At 48.5% G+C, this 7,464-nt stretch overlaps 1 protein-coding gene across 2 annotated transcripts in view; it reads left to right on the top strand.

Moving 5' to 3' along the window:
- Xrcc4 (X-ray repair cross complementing 4) overlaps window positions 1-7,464 on the top strand; it is a 195,754-nt gene that overhangs the window by 977 nt on the left and 187,313 nt on the right. The window contains exon 1 of one of the 2 annotated variants that reach the window (XM_045133525.1): window positions 78-136. The exons of the other annotated variant lie outside the window; for it this stretch is intronic. The gene's annotated coding sequence lies outside the window, so the exon portion shown is untranslated. Of the gene's footprint in view, window positions 1-77; window positions 137-7,464 lie in introns of those variants that run through there. 2 annotated transcript variants of the gene reach the window in all.

Raw genomic sequence — 7,464 nt, 5'->3', positions numbered from 1 at the left:
CGCCACGCGCGCGTCCGGATTGGCTGCTCCGTGCCGGAAGAGGCGGGACCAGCCGGGCTGGCCCGGCCATTGGCCCCCGAGGCGAACCCGTGGGCGCCGGCACGGTGCAGCAGCCCGGAAGTGGAGTCGCGGAGAGGTAGGGCCCGGAAGCGGCGGCCGCTCGCGGTGTCTCGTCCCCCGTTGCCCACTTCCCTGACGCGTCCGCCCGCCCCGGCCTCGTGGGCGCGGGCTCCAGGACGGCGGCACGGCCGCCCCCGGGGTCCATCCCGCCCTGTCGCGGCCGGCGCCGACCCCCGCCGCAACTTGAGCCGGGCACCGCGTCGCCCTCCTCCTCCCCCAGCTGAGTGTGTGTATAGAGGAAAGCTGTGTGTAAGTGTGCCTGTGTGTGTGTATAGAGGAAAGCTGTGTGTAAGTGTGCCTGTGTGTGTGTGTATAGAGGAAAGCTGTGTGTAAGTGTGCCTGTGTGTGTGTGTAGAGGAAAGCTGTGTGTAAGTGTGCCTGTGTGTGTGTGTAGAGGAAAGCTGTGTGTATGTGTGCCTGTGTGTGTGTGTAGAGGAAAGCTGTGTGTAAGTGTGCCTGTGTGTGTATAGAGGAAAGCTGTGTGTATGTGTGCCTGTGTGTATAGAGGAAAGCTGTGTGTATGTGTGCCTGTGTGTGTGTATAGAGGAAAGCTGTGTGTATGTGTGCCTGTGTGTATAGAGGAAAGCTGTGTGTATGTGTGCCTGTGTGTGTGTGTGTAGAGGAAAGCTGTGTGTATGTGTGCCTGTGTGTATGTGTAGAGGAAAGCTGTGTGTAAGTGTGCCTGTGTGTGTATAGAGGAAAGCTGTGTGTATGTGTGCCTGTGTGTGTATAGAGGAAAGCTGTGTGTATGTGTGCCTGTGTGTGTATAGAGGAAAGCTGTGTGTATGTGTGCCTGTGTGTGTATAGAGGAAAGCTGTGTGTATGTGTGCCTGTGTGTGTAGAGGAAAGCTGTGTGTATGTGTGCCTGTGTGTGTATAGAGGAAAGCTGTGTGTATGTGTGCCTGTGTGTGTATAGAGGAAAGCTGTGTGTATGTGTGCCTGTGTGTGTGTGTAGAGGAAAGCTGCGTGTATGTGTGCCTGTGTGTGTAGAGGAAAGCTGTGTGTAAGTGTGCCTGTGTGTATGTGTAGAGGAAAGCTGTGTGTATGTGTGCCTGTGTGTGTGTGTAGAGGAAAGCTGTGTGTAAGTGTGCCTGTGTGTGTATAGAGGAAAGCTGTGTGTATGTGTGCCTGTGTGTATGTGTAGAGGAAAGCTGTGTGTAAGTGTGCCTGTGTGTGTGTGTAGAGGAAAGCTGTGTGTATGTGTGCCTGTGTGTGTGTGTATAGAGGAAAGCTGTGTGTAAGTGTGCCTGTGTGTGTGTGTAGAGGAAAGCTGTGTGTATGTGTGCCTGTGTGTGTGTGTAGAGGAAAGCTGTGTGTAAGTGTGCCTGTGTGTGTATAGAGGAAAGCTGTGTGTATGTGTGCCTGTGTGTATGTGTAGAGGAAAGCTGTGTGTAAGTGTGCCTGTGTGTGTGTGTAGAGGAAAGCTGTGTGTAAGTGTGCCTGTGTGTGTGTGTATAGAGGAAAGCTGTGTGTAAGTGTGCCTGTGTGTGTGTGTAGAGGAAAGCTGTGTGTATGTGTGCCTGTGTGTGTGTGTAGAGGAAAGCTGTGTGTAAGTGTGCCTGTGTGTGTATAGAGGAAAGCTGTGTGTATGTGTGCCTGTGTGTATAGAGGAAAGCTGTGTGTATGTGTGCCTGTGTGTGTGTATAGAGGAAAGCTGTGTGTATGTGTGCCTGTGTGTATAGAGGAAAGCTGTGTGTATGTGTGCCTGTGTGTGTGTGTGTAGAGGAAAGCTGTGTGTATGTGTGCCTGTGTGTATGTGTAGAGGAAAGCTGTGTGTAAGTGTGCCTGTGTGTGTATAGAGGAAAGCTGTGTGTATGTGTGCCTGTGTGTGTATAGAGGAAAGCTGTGTGTATGTGTGCCTGTGTGTGTATAGAGGAAAGCTGTGTGTATGTGTGCCTGTGTGTGTATAGAGGAAAGCTGTGTGTATGTGTGCCTGTGTGTGTAGAGGAAAGCTGTGTGTATGTGTGCCTGTGTGTGTATAGAGGAAAGCTGTGTGTATGTGTGCCTGTGTGTGTATAGAGGAAAGCTGTGTGTATGTGTGCCTGTGTGTGTGTGTAGAGGAAAGCTGTGTGTATGTGTGCCTGTGTGTGTAGAGGAAAGCTGTGTGTAAGTGTGCCTGTGTGTATGTGTAGAGGAAAGCTGTGTGTATGTGTGCCTGTGTGTGTGTGTAGAGGAAAGCTGTGTGTAAGTGTGCCTGTGTGTGTATAGAGGAAAGCTGTGTGTATGTGTGCCTGTGTGTATAGAGGAAAGCTGTGTGTATGTGTGCCTGTGTGTGTGTATAGAGGAAAGCTGTGTGTATGTGTGCCTGTGTGTATAGAGGAAAGCTGTGTGTATGTGTGCCTGTGTGTGTGTGTGTAGAGGAAAGCTGTGTGTATGTGTGCCTGTGTGTATGTGTAGAGGAAAGCTGTGTGTAAGTGTGCCTGTGTGTGTGTAGAGGAAAGCTGCGTGTATGTGTGCCTGTGTGTGTAGAGGAAAGCTGTGTGTAAGTGTGCCTGTGTGTATGTGTAGAGGAAAGCTGTGTGTATGTGTGCCTGTGTGTGTGTGTAGAGGAAAGCTGTGTGTAAGTGTGCCTGTGTGTGTATAGAGGAAAGCTGTGTGTATGTGTGCCTGTGTGTGTGTGTAGAGGAAAGCTGTGTGTATGTGTGCCTGTGTGTGTGTGTATAGAGGAAAGCTGTGTGTAAGTGTGCCTGTGTGTGTGTGTAGAGGAAAGCTGTGTGTATGTGTGCCTGTGTGTGTGTGTAGAGGAAAGCTGTGTGTAAGTGTGCCTGTGTGTGTATAGAGGAAAGCTGTGTGTATGTGTGCCTGTGTGTATGTGTAGAGGAAAGCTGTGTGTAAGTGTGCCTGTGTGTGTGTGTAGAGGAAAGCTGTGTGTAAGTGTGCCTGTGTGTGTGTGTATAGAGGAAAGCTGTGTGTAAGTGTGCCTGTGTGTGTGTGTAGAGGAAAGCTGTGTGTATGTGTGCCTGTGTGTGTGTGTAGAGGAAAGCTGTGTGTAAGTGTGCCTGTGTGTGTATAGAGGAAAGCTGTGTGTATGTGTGCCTGTGTGTATAGAGGAAAGCTGTGTGTATGTGTGCCTGTGTGTGTGTATAGAGGAAAGCTGTGTGTATGTGTGCCTGTGTGTATAGAGGAAAGCTGTGTGTATGTGTGCCTGTGTGTGTGTGTGTAGAGGAAAGCTGTGTGTATGTGTGCCTGTGTGTATGTGTAGAGGAAAGCTGTGTGTAAGTGTGCCTGTGTGTGTATAGAGGAAAGCTGTGTGTATGTGTGCCTGTGTGTGTATAGAGGAAAGCTGTGTGTATGTGTGCCTGTGTGTGTATAGAGGAAAGCTGTGTGTATGTGTGCCTGTGTGTGTATAGAGGAAAGCTGTGTGTATGTGTGCCTGTGTGTGTAGAGGAAAGCTGTGTGTATGTGTGCCTGTGTGTGTATAGAGGAAAGCTGTGTGTATGTGTGCCTGTGTGTGTATAGAGGAAAGCTGTGTGTATGTGTGCCTGTGTGTGTGTGTAGAGGAAAGCTGTGTGTATGTGTGCCTGTGTGTGTAGAGGAAAGCTGTGTGTAAGTGTGCCTGTGTGTATGTGTAGAGGAAAGCTGTGTGTATGTGTGCCTGTGTGTGTGTGTAGAGGAAAGCTGTGTGTAAGTGTGCCTGTGTGTGTATAGAGGAAAGCTGTGTGTATGTGTGCCTGTGTGTATGTGTAGAGGAAAGCTGTGTGTAAGTGTGCCTGTGTGTGTGTGTAGAGGAAAGCTGTGTGTATGTGTGCCTGTGTGTGTGTAGAGGAAAGCTGTGTGTATGTGTGCCTGTGTGTGTGTGTAGAGGAAAGCTGTGTGTATGTGTGCCTGTGTGTGTAGAGGAAAGCTGTGTGTATGTGTGCCTGTGTGTGTAGAGGAAAGCTGTGTGTATGTGTGCCTGTGTGTGTATAGAGGAAAGCTGTGTGTATGTGTGCCTGTGTGTGTATAGAGGAAAGCTGTGTGTAAGTGTGCCTGTGTGTGTGTATAGAGGAAAGCTGTGTGTATGTGTGCCTGTGTGTGTAGAGGAAAGTTGTGTGTAAGTGTGCCTGTGTGTGTGTGTAGAGGAAAGCTGTGTGTAAGTGTGCCTGTGTGTGTGTGTAGAGGAAAGCTGTGTGTATGTGTGCCTGTGTGTGTATAGAGGAAAGCTGTGTGTAAGTGTGCCTGTGTGTGTATAGAGGAAAGCTGTGTGTAAGTGTGCCTGTGTGTGTAGAGGAAAGTTGTGTGTAAGTGTGCCTGTGTGTGTGTGTAGAGGAAAGCTGTGTGTAAGTGTGCCTGTGTGTGTGTATAGAGGAAAGCTGTGTGTATGTGTGCCTGTGTGTGAGTGTAGAGGAAAGCTGTGTGTATGTGTGCCTGTGTGTGTGTATAGAGGAAAGCTGTGTGTAAGTGTGCCTGTGTGTGTGTATAGAGGAAAGCTGTGTGTATGTGTGCCTGTGTGTGTGTAGAGGAAAGCTGTGTGTAAGTGTGCCTGTGTGTGTGTATAGAGGAAAGCTGTGTGTATGTGTGCCTGTGTGTGTGTGTGTAGAGGAAAGCTGTGTGTAAGTGTGCCTGTGTGTGTGTGTAGAGGAAAGCTGTGTGTAAGTGTGCCTGTGTGTGTATAGAGGAAAGCTGTGTGTATGTGTGCCTGTGTGTGTATAGAGGAAAGCTGTGTGTATGTGTGCCTGTGTGTGTAGAGGAAAGCTGTGTGTAAGTGTGCCTGTGTGTGTATAGAGGAAAGCTGTGTGTAAGTGTGCCTGTGTGTGTGTGTAGAGGAAAGCTGTGTGTAAGTGTGCCTGTGTGTGTGTATAGAGGAAAGCTGTGTGTATGTGTGCCTGTGTGTGAGTGTAGAGGAAAGCTGTGTGTATGTGTGCCTGTGTGTGTGTGTAGAGGAAAGCTGTGTGTAAGTGTGCCTGTGTGTGTGTATAGAGGAAAGCTGTGTGTAAGTGTGCCTGTGTGTGTGTATAGAGGAAAGCTGTGTGTATGTGTGCCTGTGTGTGTGTAGAGGAAAGCTGTGTGTAAGTGTGCCTGTGTGTGTGTATAGAGGAAAGCTGTGTGTATGTGTGCCTGTGTGTGTGTGTGTAGAGGAAAGCTGTGTGTAAGTGTGCCTGTGTGTGTGTATAGAGGAAAGCTGTGTGTAAGTGTGCCTGTGTGTGTATAGAGGAAAGCTGTGTGTATGTGTGCCTGTGTGTGTATAGAGGAAAGCTGTGTGTATGTGTGCCTGTGTGTGTAGAGGAAAGCTGTGTGTAAGTGTGCCTGTGTGTGTATAGAGGAAAGCTGTGTGTAAGTGTGCCTGTGTGTGTGTATAGAGGAAAGCTGTGTGTAAGTGTGCCTGTGTGTGTATAGAGGAAAGCTGTGTGTATGTGTGCCTGTGTGTGTGTGTGTAGAGGAAAGCTGTGTGTATGTGTGCCTGTGTGTGTGTATAGAGGAAAGCTGTGTGTATGTGTGCCTGTGTGTGTGTATAGAGGAAAGCTGTGTGTATGTGTGCCTGTGTGTGTGTGTGTAGAGGAAAGCTGTGTGTAAGTGTGCCTGTGTGTGTATAGAGGAAAGCTGTGTGTATGTGTGCCTGTGTGTGTGTATAGAGGAAAGCTGTGTGTAAGTGTGCCTGTGTGTGTGTATAGAGGAAAGCTGTGTGTATGTGTGCCTGTGTGTGTATAGAGGAGAGCTGTGTGTATGTGTGCCTGTGTGTGTGTAGAGGAGAGCTGTGTGTAAGTGTGCCTGTGTGTGTGTAGAGGAAAGCTGTGTGTAAGTGTGCCTGTGTGTGTATAGAGGAAAGCTGTGTGTAAGTGTGCCTGTGTGTGTATAGAGGAAAGCTGTGTGTATGTGTGCCTGTGTGTGTGTGTGTGTAGAGGAAAGCTGTGTGTAAGTGTGCCTGTGTGTGTATAGAGGAAAGCTGTGTGTATGTGTGCCTGTGTGTGTGTATAGAGGAAAGCTGTGTGTAAGTGTGCCTGTGTGTGTGTATAGAGGAAAGCTGTGTGTAAGTGTGCCTGTGTGTGTATAGAGGAAAGCTGTGTGTATGTGTGCCTGTGTGTATGTGTAGAGGAAAGCTGTGTGTAAGTGTGCCTGTGTGTGTATAGAGGAAAGCTGTGTGTAAGTGTGCCTGTGTGTGTATAGAGGAAAGCTGTGTGTATGTGTGCCTGTGTGTGTGTAGAGGAAAGCTGTGTGTAAGTGTGCCTGTGTGTGTGTATAGAGGAAAGCTGTGTGTAAGTGTGCCTGTGTGTGTATAGAGGAAAGCTGTGTGTATGTGTGCCTGTGTGTATGTGTAGAGGAAAGCTGTGTGTAAGTGTGCCTGTGTGTGTATAGAGGAAAGCTGTGTGTAAGTGTGCCTGTGTGTGTGTATAGAGGAAAGCTGTGTGTATGTGTGCCTGTGTGTGTGTGTGTAGAGGAAAGCTGTGTGTATGTGTGCCTGTGTGTGTGTATAGAGGAAAGCTGTGTGTATGTGTGCCTGTGTGTGTGTATAGAGGAAAGCTGTGTGTATGTGTGCCTGTGTGTGTGTGTGTAGAGGAAAGCTGTGTGTAAGTGTGCCTGTGTGTGTATAGAGGAAAGCTGTGTGTATGTGTGCCTGTGTGTGTGTATAGAGGAAAGCTGTGTGTATGTGTGCCTGTGTGTGTGTATAGAGGAAAGCTGTGTGTATGTGTGCCTGTGTGTGTATAGAGGAAAGCTGTGTGTATGTGTGCCTGTGTGTGTGTAGAGGAAAGTTGTGTGTAAGTGTGCCTGTGTGTGTGTAGAGGAAAGCTGTGTGTAAGTGTGCCTGTGTGTATAGAGGAAAGCTGTGTGTATGTGTGCCTGTGTGTGTGTGTAGAGGAAAGCTGTGTGTAAGTGTGCCTGTGTGTGTGTAGAGGAAAGCTGTGTGTAAGTGTGCCTGTGTGTGTATAGAGGAAAGCTGTGTGTGTGCCTGTGTGTATGTGTAGAGGAAAGCTGTGTGTAAGTGTGCCTGTGTGTGTATAGAGGAAAGCTGTGTGTATGTGTGCCTGTGTGTGTGTGTAGAGGAAAGCTGTGTGTAAGTGTGCCTGTGTGTGTATAGAGGAAAGCTGTGTGTAAGTGTGCCTGTGTGTGTATAGAGGAAAGCTGTGTGTATGTGTGCCTGTGTGTGTGTAGAGGAAAGCTGTGTGTAAGTGTGCCTGTGTGTGTGTATAGAGGAAAGCTGTGTGTATGTGTGCCTGTGTGTGTGTGTGTAGAGGAAAGCTGTGTGTAAGTGTGCCTGTGTGTGTGTATAGAGGAAAGCTGTGTGTAAGTGTGCCTGTGTGTGTATAGAGGAAAGCTGTGTGTATGTGTGCCTGTGTGTATGTGTAGAGGAAAGCTGTGTGTATGTGTGCCTGTGTGTATGTGTAGAGGAAAGCTGTGTGTAAGTGTGCCTGTGTGTGTGTATAGAGG

Source organism: Jaculus jaculus, chromosome 14 (assembly GCF_020740685.1).
Source record: "Jaculus jaculus isolate mJacJac1 chromosome 14, mJacJac1.mat.Y.cur, whole genome shotgun sequence".
Lineage (NCBI taxonomy): Eukaryota > Metazoa > Chordata > Mammalia > Rodentia > Dipodidae > Jaculus > Jaculus jaculus.
This window is presented reverse-complemented; position numbering and strand designations above follow the sequence as displayed.